This window comes from Gorilla gorilla, chromosome 10 (genome assembly GCF_029281585.2).
Source record: "Gorilla gorilla gorilla isolate KB3781 chromosome 10, NHGRI_mGorGor1-v2.1_pri, whole genome shotgun sequence".
Classification (NCBI taxonomy): domain Eukaryota; kingdom Metazoa; phylum Chordata; class Mammalia; order Primates; family Hominidae; genus Gorilla; species Gorilla gorilla.
Window position 1 is genome coordinate 134,371,151 of NC_073234.2, and position 11,775 is coordinate 134,382,925.

The following is an 11,775-nucleotide window of genomic DNA, read 5'->3' on the forward strand; positions in this document are numbered from 1 at the left end:
CCACTATGAGTGAGAACATGCAGTGTTTGGTTTTCTGTTCCTGTGTTAGTTTGCTGAGAATGATGGTTTCCAGCTTCATCCATGTCCCTGCAAAGGACATGAACTCTTCCTTTTTTATGGCTGCATAATATTCCATGGTGCATATGTGTCACATTTTCTTTATCCAATCTATCATTGATGGACATTTGGGTTTGTTCCAAGTCTTCACTATTGTGAATAGTGCTGCAATAAACATACATGTGCATGTGTCTTTATAGTAGTGTGATTTATAATCCTTTGGGTATATACCCAGTAATGGGATTGCTGGGTCAAGTGGTATTTCTGGTTCTAGATCCTTGAGGAATCGCCACACTGTCTTCCATAGTGGTTGAACTAATTTACATTGCCACCAACACTGTAAAAGTGTTCCTATTTTGCCACATCCTCTCCAGCATCTGCTGTTTCCTGACTTTTTAATGATCGCTGTTCTAACTGGCGTGAGATGGTATCTCATTGTAGTTTTGATTTGCATTTCTCTAATGACCAATGATGATGAGCATTTTTTCCTATGCTTTTTGCCGCATAAATGTCTTTTTCTGAGAAATATCTGTTTCTATCCATTGCCCACTTTTTGATGGGGTTGTTTTTTTCTTGTACATTTGTTTAAGTTCCTTGTAGATTCTGGATATTAGCCCTTTGTCAGATAGATGGATTGCAAAAGTTTTCTCCCATTCTGTAGGTTGCCTGTTCACTCTGATGAGAGTTTCTTTTGATGTGCAGAAGCTCTTTAGTTTAATTAGATCCCATTTGTCAATTTTGGTTTATGTTGCCATTGCTTTTGGTGTTTTAGTCATGAAGTCTTTGCCCATGCCTATGTCCTGAAAAGTATTGCGTAGGTTTTCTTCTAAGGTTTTTATGGTTTTAGGTCTTATGTTTAAGTCTTTAATCCATCTTGAGTTAATTTTTGTATAAGGTGTAAGGAAAGGGTCCAATTTCAGTTTTCTGCATATGGCTAGCCAGTTTTCCCACCATCATTTATTAAACAGGGAATCCTTTCCCCATTTCTTGTTTTTGTCAGGTTTGTCAAAGATCAGATGGTTGTAGATGTGTGGTCTTATTTCTGAGGCCTCTGTTCTGTTCCATTGGTCTATATATCTGTTTTGGTATCAGTACCATGCTGTTTTGGTTACTGTAGCCTTGTAGTATAGTTTGAAGTCAGGTAGCATGATGCCTCCAGCTTTATTCTTTTTGCTTAGGATTGTCTTGGCTATATGGGCTCTTTTTTTGGTTCCATATGAAATTTAAAGTAGTTTTTTCTAATTCTGTGAAGGAAGTCAATGGCAGCTTGATGGGGATAGCATGGAATCTATAAATTACTTTGGGCAGTATGGCCATTTTTATGATATTGGTTCTTCCTATCCATGAGCATGGAATGTTTTTCCATTTGTTTGTGTCCTCTCTTATTTCCTTGAGCAGTGGTTTGTAGTTCTCCTTGAAGAGGTCCTTGTAAGTTTTATTCCTAGGTATTTTATTCTCTTTGTAGCAATTGTGAATGAGTGTTCACTCATGATTTGGCTCTGTTTATCTATTACTGGTGTGTAGGAATGCTTGTGAGTTTTGCATATTGATTTTGTATCCTGAGACTTTGCTGAAGTTGCTCATCAGCTTAAGGAGTTTTGGGGCTGAGACGATGGGATTTTCTAAATATATAATCATGTCATCTGCAGACAGAGACAATTTGACTTCCTCTCTTCTTATTTGAATGCCCTTTATTTCTTTCTCTTGCCTGATTGCTCTGGCCAGAACTTCAAATACTATGTTGAATAGGAGTGGTGAGAGAGGGCATCCTTGTCCTGTGCCAGTTTTCAAGGGAAATGCTTTCAGCTTTTCCCCATTCGGTAGGATATTAACTATGGGTCTGTCATAAATAGCTCCTATTATTTTGAGATACATCCCGTCAATACCTAGTTTATTGAGAGTTTTTATCATGAAGGGGTGTTGAATTTTATTGAAGGACTTTTCTGAATCTGTTGAGATAATCACGTGGTTTTTGTTATTGGTTCTGTTTATATGATGGATTATGTTTATTGATTTGCATATGTTGAACCAGCCTTGCATCCCAGGGATGAAGCTGACTTGATCGTGGTGGTTAAGCTTTTTGATGTGCTGCTGGATTCAGTTTGCCAGCATTTTATTAAGGATTTTTGCTTTGATGTTCATCAGGGATATTGGCCTGAAATTTTCTTTTTTTTTTTGTTGTGTTTCTGCCAGGTTTTGGTATCAAGATGATGCTGGCCTCATTAAATGAGTTAGGGAGGAGTCTCTCTTTTTATGTTGTTTGGAATAGTTTCAAAAGGAATGGTACCAACTCCTCTTTGTACCTCTGGTAAAATTCAGCTGTGAATCTGTCTGGTCCTGAGCTTGTTTTGGTTGGTAGGCTATTAATTACTGCCTAAATTTCAGAACTTGTTATTGGTCTATTCAGGGATTCGACTTCTTCCTGGTTTAGGCTTGGGAGGGTGTATGTGTCCAGGAATTTATCCATTTCTTGTAGATTTTCTAGTTTATTTGTGTGGAGGTGTTTATAGTATTATCTGATGGCAGTTTGTATCTCTGTGGGATCAGTGGTGATGTTCCCTTTATTATTTTTTATTGTGTCTATTGGATTCTTCTCTCTTTTCTTCTTTATTAGTCTGGCTAGCAGTCTATTTTCTTAATATTTTCAAAACACCAGCTCCTGTATTCGATTTTTTGAAGGGTTTTTCACATCTCTGTCCCCTTCAGCCCTGCTCTAATCTTAATTATTTCTTGTCTTCTGCTAGCTTTTGAATTTGTTTGCTCTTGCTTCTCTAGTTCTTCTAATTGTGATGTTAGAGTGGTAATTTTAGGCCTTTCCTGCTTTCTCCTGTGGGCATTTAGAGCTATAAATTTCCCTCTTAACACTGCTTTAGCTGTGTCCCAGAGATTCTGGTATGTCATGTTGGACGTATGTCCTTAAGACACCACAGGTGCCTTCTACTCAGCATGACAAAAAGCAAGTGAGGTGGTTAGGAGCTGGACACTTAGCTAGAGAGCTCGGTTCAGTCACCCTGGATGGTGAATATAGAACTACTCCCATTTAACTTGGGAAATAGCTTCTCCTATGATCTCACTCCAGTGCCCACGCCCTCTTCACTGACCTGGCCACTGCAACCATTTCCCTGGCACGCAGCTGTCCTATAACCAATATCCATCTGATAGGTCAGAGCCATGCCATATGAGTTCGTTTGTTTGTTTTGTTTTGTTTTGTTGAGACAGAGTCTCATTCTGTCACCCAGGCTGGAGTGTAGTGGCATGATCTCGGCTCACTGCAACCTCCACCTCCCAGGTTTAAGCAATTCTTCTGCCTCAGCCTCCCGAGTAGCTGGGATTATAGGCACACACCACTGTGCCCAGCTAATTTTTGTATTTTTAGTAGAGACAGGGTTTCATCATGTTGGCCAGGCTGGTCTTGAACTCCTGACCTCAAGTGAATCGCCCGCCTCTGCCTCCCAATGTGCTGGGATTACAGGCGTGAGCCACTGTTCCCGGCCCATATGAGTTGTTAAGTGCTTTGAATATTACTCTTGGGTAAGAGCATGGGCTTTGGGCTCAGAAAGACCAAGATTTAAATTCCAGCTTTTCCATCTACCACCACTGCGTGACCTTAGACAAGGCATTTTATCTCGCTGAGTCTCAGCTTCATCATACACAAAGGATGGATTCCAATAACAGCTCCCTCATTGTGTTGGTATAAGAAGGGAATGAGATGACATTTGTACTTAGTTCCAATGCAAGGCACATAGGAATGCTAATTTCTGCTGTTATTAAAATTATTGTTATGGGTATTCTCAGGAAAGAAAAATACAAAGAAGTTACAGAATGTCATTCCTAAGAGGATCCTCAAGCCCAAGAGTTGCAATGGTCAAGAGGGGAAATGTACATGCATGAAAAAGCCTGGATGAAATGCAATTAGGAGTGGGGGTCTGTGGCAAAAGGAGAATGTTTTCTTCACCTATAGTCATTCACATTCTCTATTCTTAAATACATTGTGGCCATCAAACAAAAAACACATCTGTAAGCCAGATTCATACTCTGGGCTGCCAGTCTGAGACCTCTGAGAGCCTAACCCTGTAATTTTACAGATGGCAAAACTGAGACTGGGACTTAGGAGTAAGCGTTGCCTAAGTTCAATGAGGACCAGAATGCTGGCCCTTCAAGCCTTCAATGCATTGCCCAACCTCATCTAAAGTCCTCCTTGAAGGAGATCAGACTGGGAGTTATGGCTTGTTGCTCATATTCCTGAATTATAGATCTAGGGAATCCTTCATAAAGTCTAATTGAAAGAGATTTTTAAAAAACAGCATTTATCACCTTTCTAAAGACAAAATTCTATGGCACATTTATTATAATCATGAATACATCCCCCTCATCCCCCGCCATGGAAAAATAAAAGAGAAATCCACTCTAGATGTTATGGCTGTCTGACCTCAGACAAGTCCCTTCACTTCTTACAGAGACTGCTTCAAAGGGTCACTGTGAGAATTAAATGCGAATATGTACATAAAGCGCTCATACCAAAGAGGAAAGATTAAACGCTCCAGAAGTTATTCTGGGTTTTTGGGTTGTCAGGAGCCTACATAGAATCTGGCTTGCCTGTAAGGCAAACTAAGTTTCCAGGAGGAAAATGATGCATTAACAGTTGTGGTCACGTCACAACACTGACTATCGATTTGTTCACTAATTACTTCTGCAACATCCAATCCGGGGGCAAGGCAAAAGGGAGGGTGCTGCTGCAGAGAGCTTTCTCCCAAAGCCCCTGGATGCAGAAGACACTCGTTTTCAGTTCTGCCTCCAAATCTTCTGTGTACAAGGGCATATGAACAGCCTTGATTTTCTCTTCCTTGTCCTTTTTTTTTTTTCTCCCAAACCAAAGGTCAGTTGCCTTTGTCTTCTGCTTCAAAGCATTCCAGGAGAGAATTCTGTACTCCTTTCAGTAGAAAAGAGTAACAGACAAGACAAAGTAAGCACATTCAAAAGTTGCAGCCTATCTTTAAAGGCAGAAGGCACTTGAGGCTGTATATATAGTATAGACACATACACATACACACACACACACACACACAAATAAGACGAGCCATGACAGATAGAGAGATGCTTTCAGATGCAAAACTGGATTATTTTAGGCAAGCTTTTTTTCCACCTTCCTGTTTATAGGAACAGAGATTTGCACATCCATATTTAAATATTACACCAGCTTCATACAACAGGTGAGATGCTCACAGTGTGTATATGTCAAATATATGTCGTTCGTAAGTGAAGGGACTAAGCTACACACCTCTACACAAAAAGGCTGTCGAGTCAAACGCCAAAATTACTCACGGATAGGTAACAGGGTGCACACAAATGTTAATGGCTTGAATACTACTTTAGGGTTTCCATAGTATCTTTCTCTCACTGATGCTCTTGTATACTATTTATGCTTTTAAAAAACGGAATAATTCTGAATGAGGAATATTTTTAAGTGAAAAGATAAACCATAAAAAATGTTTAAAATTACCTGAGGAGAGGGAGGGAATAGGGTGGACAGGAAAGGGTGTGTAGGCTTGTCTAAATATACCTTCTTGGTAGTTTTCACTTCAGAGCCATGTAAATATTTTACATTTAAAGAAATAAAGTTATATTGAAAAGCAATCCTTAAAAATCAAAAGTAAACAAATAAACCTCAGTGCAATCCCATTCCGGTTGACTTTAATACACAGTCCTTTGAATATACATCCAAATGAGAGGCAAAAAAAAAAAAAAACCTTTAACTGAATTTAGTAATCATATTATGGAGGTAGGATAAGTACAGTTGTCCTAAAATATGTGTGTGTGTGTGTGTGTGTGTGTCTGCACACGTGTGCGTGCTGTGGGATAAATACATGAGTAATTATGTGAGTGTCACTAAATGTAGATTGTGGGCATATCAGAAAAGAGACACAGAGGGACAATTTATGAGGTTAAAAAAAAACCTGTAGCCCTTATTTTAACTAGAAATACAAGTGAAAACTCATGATACATTTTTGGTCTGAAAATAAAATTTCCTAGGTCTGTATGCTAAAAAATCCTAGAAACACTGACCAACTAATCCAGTAATGATGAGAAACTCTGACACCTGTTGAAAGGAACCATTGCATTTTGGAGAAATGGCTGATTCCTGGTCTGGGTCAGGATATTTATAAGTTGAGCTTGGAACATCTTGACATATCAGAAAGTGAGAAAGCTACTGAAAGCCTTCTGGGTCATATCAAAGGACTCAGGAACCAATTGAATAGGCTCTCCTGGCTAAAGGTGGAACAATTAAAGCATCAATAATAACAAAAATTAATTGAAGCACATAAAATTTATTCAAATCTGAGTTCATTGTAAGGATTAAAAAATGGCAACAGCAAATAACCAATCAACTCAGTAGTACCTTATAAGGATACTAGTAGCCCAACCCATTATTTTTATAAGCTAGAAAATAAAAGGGAAAGAATCAAATATCATTCTGCCATTTCTATACTAATGGTGCTCTAAATTAACCAAATAGTTGATGAGGGATATTTCTTTATAGAAGTATTCCAGCTAATACATGAAAGATAAATGATAGATTAGAATATCACTATTTTGCAACCACTAAATGATAAATTGTATAAATTATAAATTAATAAATTAAGCAATGATCTTCAGTGTCAGCTAGCATCACAAGAAAAGAGAAAACCATACATTATTAGCCTCCTGGTAGATTTTCTTTTGAACGTAAGTCTGATTAAGCTTCTAGCATACCACCACTTAACAAAAAATAAAGAATGCAGAGAAACATGTTATCAATGCCACAGACTTGCAAAATCAGCAAAATACAGATTATGGAAAACTCTACTAGGCAAATAATCAAGTTTCTTAAGAAAAATAAAGAAGACAGAGGTAGAATGTTTGTGTGCATGTTGGCAATGGCAGAGAACCTAGAAATTAAAAGATATTTAAGGAGATATATCACCCAACCATGAGGAATGGGCCTTATTTGAATTCCAGTTCACACAAGCCAATGAACAATAAACAAACACTTAAAAGGAAATTGGGAACGGGGGATATTCACTGGATACTTGATGATATTCAGAAATTATTGTTAATTTTGTTTTGTGTGATGATATTGCAGTCATGCTTTTAAAAAGGAGTTCCTGTATTTTAGAGATGCACCTTGTATTTACAACTGGGAATAATGCAATGTCTTAGATTTGCTTCACAATAATTTAGTAGTGTGGAAAGTGGGTAAGGGTACCAATGAAAAAATTGACTCTTCATTGATCAGTGTTGAAATTAGACTATGGGGACATTGGGACTCATTAGGCTAGTCTCTTTATTTTTATGTATGTTTTAAATTTTTCATAATAAAAAAGTTTTTAAAAACTGATTTATTCATTACTTAACAAATTTACCTAAAAAGGACATTTTAGAAGTGAAAAACCAGTTATCACATGCCAATGATGGAAAATAACTATAAAAATAAATTCAGTGAAAGCAAATCAAGGTTATTAAATTGTAATTGTCCTAACCTCTGAATCTGAAGTCACTTTCTTGTTGAAAAGCAAATGCTAAGACAGGTTCAAGACATTTCAAGAAAATCAAGGTGTGTAGACTTACTTGTGGAGGTAACCCAATGGCTAGAAAAGAGAATTGAAAAAGAAATAACTTTCTCTAATTATGACCATGTATTCCAATGTTATTTGTTGTGCTTGATCTGCCTGGATATCACCTAAAACATGCTTGGGGTGGGGGGATACCACTAGGGTTCCAAGGCTCCTCACTTTGAGAAATAATGATATAAAATAGTTGGCTTTTAAAACTGGGTGTAATAATGGTGATTCTCTCATTTTGCATTTGAAAGAAAAATGAGACTCATTTAAAAGGAAAATGAGACTCAGAGAGTATAATTTCACTGCACACAGCACATTTTTTCATCACTAATTCCAACATTCTGCCTCTATTTTTTTCATCACTGTGTTCTCTGGGCTTCAGCCTCTCTCATAAGTCTACCCAACTCTTTCCCAATGTGTGGTCTTTGTGCATACTGAACTCTTTTCCTGAAATGCTACCTCCCTTCTTCACTTGGCAAATGCCTCTTACTCTTAGTTGAAACTTAAAAGCAACTGTCTTGGACAGACTTTACCTCTATACACTCAGTAAATTCTCTTTACACTTAGTAAATTCTCCACTTATCCAGTTTTACATCGTTTTCTCCTTTGGGGCATGGTTTTTTTTTATGATGTTTAACATAACTCAACTGGACTGAAGGGTTTGGGAGAGGAGGACCCATTTTTGTCCCTGTCCGATTGCTGTGCCCAATACATACTTGCACATTGAATGAATTTCACTTCAGGATATAAAAATCATATTAGAGGCAGTATATAAGAATGATTAAGGGCTCTGCAAGTCAGACTAACTGAATTCATATGTTGGCTCCACCTTTTACTAACTGTGTGTCCCTGGTAAGTTACTTAAACTCTCTGTGGTTAATAGCAGGGCCTAATACATAGGGTTTTGGTGAGCATTCAATGAGTTAATATTTGTAAAGTACTTAGAAAAATGCCTGGCACTGAGTACTATGTAACTATATATACATATATTGTTATAATTGCATATTATTACTGTTATACATACTACATAGAGTATACATAAAATACAGTGTTTTTCTCTCATCAATTCACAGTTAAGTGAATATATACAATGCCAGCAAGCACAGTGTGAATACTGTACTGTCACGTGTAATATGAGTATAAAATCATGCCTCATTACCTGCGGGAATGGGTAACTTGAACATTAGTATAGTTTCATACTGTATATGGAATCTACTCATTACACCAGCATTTATTGAACTTTTACTATGTGCCAATTCTATACTAGGCATTTGTGACTCAAATAAGAAATAGACATAGTCTGTTCTTTCAAGGATCACCCAGTCAATACTATGACAAGTAACTCTAAATAAATTATAAAGTATACCCATGGCTCAAAGGAGGGCCAAGAGAGGAAGATTTTATTATGGGTATGGAAGGCTAGCAATGCATATGTTAAGACTTCTGAGATAATGTGATTATAAAGTATCAAAGAATGAATAGGACATTTTCAAAAGGACAGAGATGTCAGAGGGGTTTGTTTTGCATGATTTGGAGAGTTATGGAGTAGAACGAGGTATATAGAGATACGATGAGCAATGTGAAATAACTGGAGGGTGAAGTTCAAGGACAGATAGAAGGCAAGCACCAGATCATGAGAGCCGTAATGCAGAAGGGTTAGCACTGACCCTACTAATTTGGGGGAGTCAGTGCAAGGTTTTCAAGGAAGGAAGTTATGAGCAGGCCCCCAGTTTGAAGGAAAAAAGTCCCTAGAGAGAATAAGTACAAAGGATAGGTTAGCAGAAGGTGAATTCTTGCAGCAGGAAGGCAGATTAGGTGGCTGGTACAATTGCTCTGGGGAGGAATGGTCGCTTTATTCCAGTCTTGATTTTGAGCATCTCTCTCCTTCTCCTCCCACTGAGATTCTTCAGTTTGGTTTTCTTCAACAAAATCAATATGGTCGCCTTGGAGACTCATGTCTTTTCCTGCCAACTACCTATAAAATACCAGGTTGTACATATTAGGGTAGTACCAGGCAAGTACTCTTTGCCGTTCTGCAGGAAGAAGGTGGAGGCTCTGAAAATAACATCCTTGGTATCATAAATAGATATGCAGACTAATGGGCAGCTCTAGACATGGACACAATATATTGACAGGATGGATACATTTTACACTCACCTAATGTTACACTTTTCTTATCCTGTTGCTGGAGGTCAGCATAGCCTAGACTTTAGATTAAGACGTATCTGGATTTGAAAGCAGACTCCTCTACTTGCTAGCTATGCAACTCTGGGCAAGTGATTCTCCCACTCAGAGACTCAGTTTCCAAATCTGCAAAATTTAGATGATGACGGTTCTTTATCATAGAGCTGTTGTGAGAATTAAGTGAGATAATGTTTATCAAGGGTTTAAGCACATGTTGTGACTAGAACATGGTAACATATATCTGATAAGTGTAGCAATTTTTATTGTCTGAGATGGCAATGAATCCATCTGTCTTGTAGAATCTTGGGATCTATGCAGTTGGAAGGAGGCTTTCTGGTTTATCCATGCTAGTCCAGGAGTATCTGAAGTAGTGCAATGTATGTTCCAGAAGAGGAATGGACAATAAACAACAGAGGTGGGATTCAGGTTAGACACAAGGTAGAACTTTCAAGAAGTGAGGATTAAAGGAAGAAGTCAAATTGGGAACGAAGAAGTCAAGAAGTGAGGATTGATAAACATTGAGTAGTGCAATCATATTTTTCTCCCCAAATAAATAATCTTGTAATTTGAATGGTTTAGCATGATCTTGTTTAAAGACGTAAAGACAGATGAATTGGTCTCATTATCATATTTCCCATCATCTCAGTAATTATTTGAATCTTTTGCTGTTCCCTGGACTTTTAGAAATGGGTACAGACTGTCAAGTTCTCTGATGCTGGTAGATAATGGTTGGCTCCATTGTACTCAGAGAAATCGTGGACACAGAAAGATTAAGAGATTTACCCAAGGTAACATGGTAATGTTAGTGAGGTGGGATTTGAACTTCCTCAGGAGAAGGGGTAGCTATTTCTCTGAGCTGCAGGTGCTGTATCTTTGGATCACCAAGGAGAAGGATGCATAAGAATCTTCTTAGCTCCTGCTCTAGAGTGCCTGGGTTTGCAAATTTTAGAATCATTTCTCCCTGCTGTCCTCTTTTTCAAATGAAAGAACAATACCAATCAGGTAAAGAAACATTCTCTAGACATGGATGGCAAATTGATTTTATCTGGAATGCCAAGACCAACCTATTAGTAGTGGCTATCTAGAAACTGTGTGTTAAGAAGGATTCTGAGGATCGGTCTGAGAAAGAGTATTGTGAAGGATCAGTGATGTCTACCATCAGTATAGCACAGAGGGCAAGGAATAATTGTGTCATAAGTTTATATTCATTAACCAGCATATTAATAGGTCCTTGTTTATGGGGTGGGCTGGCTTGCATCTGGGGAAACAGAAAGCAATACCCTGAAGGAATGAGGCACAAGATGGTTCTATTTTAATAAAGTGATGGAAGAACTGGAGTTCACGTTATATTGGAGAAGCCAGAGCTAAAGTAGAAGTCACTGTGATAAGATGGAAAGGGGACAAGTGTTAGTCAGTGGGGACCCAGAAGGAGAATTAGGCTGTGAACTGCTTCAGGGAAGGGACTATGTCTGGTTTGTCTTTGAGTCCTCCGCGCCCAGGACTGTGCCTGGCCAAGATGCAAGATTGGGCGTCAGTTAATGATTATTGAACTGAATATGGCCTGACTTAACATAGTAACAGGTGATTATTCCAAGATCATCAGCAAGAAGAGCTACCATTGAATGGTCACTTGCTATAAACTGGACAATTTGTTAAGTCCTTTATCAGTAATATTTCATTTAATCTTCCCAACCACGATGTGATATCTCCACTTTTGCAAATGAGGAAACAAAGGCAGAGGTTAGTTATTAGCCCGAGCTCATACAGCTACAAAGTGGCAGAGCTGGGCTTCATATCCTAGTTCTCTCTAAATCCACAGGCTGGGCTTTTAACCACTTGAGTAATTGATATTTTTGAGTAAACTGTGTTTCAGACACATTCTATAGCCTGTATGTGTGTTAATTCCTTCAATCCTCACAGCTAGTTCATCTAAACA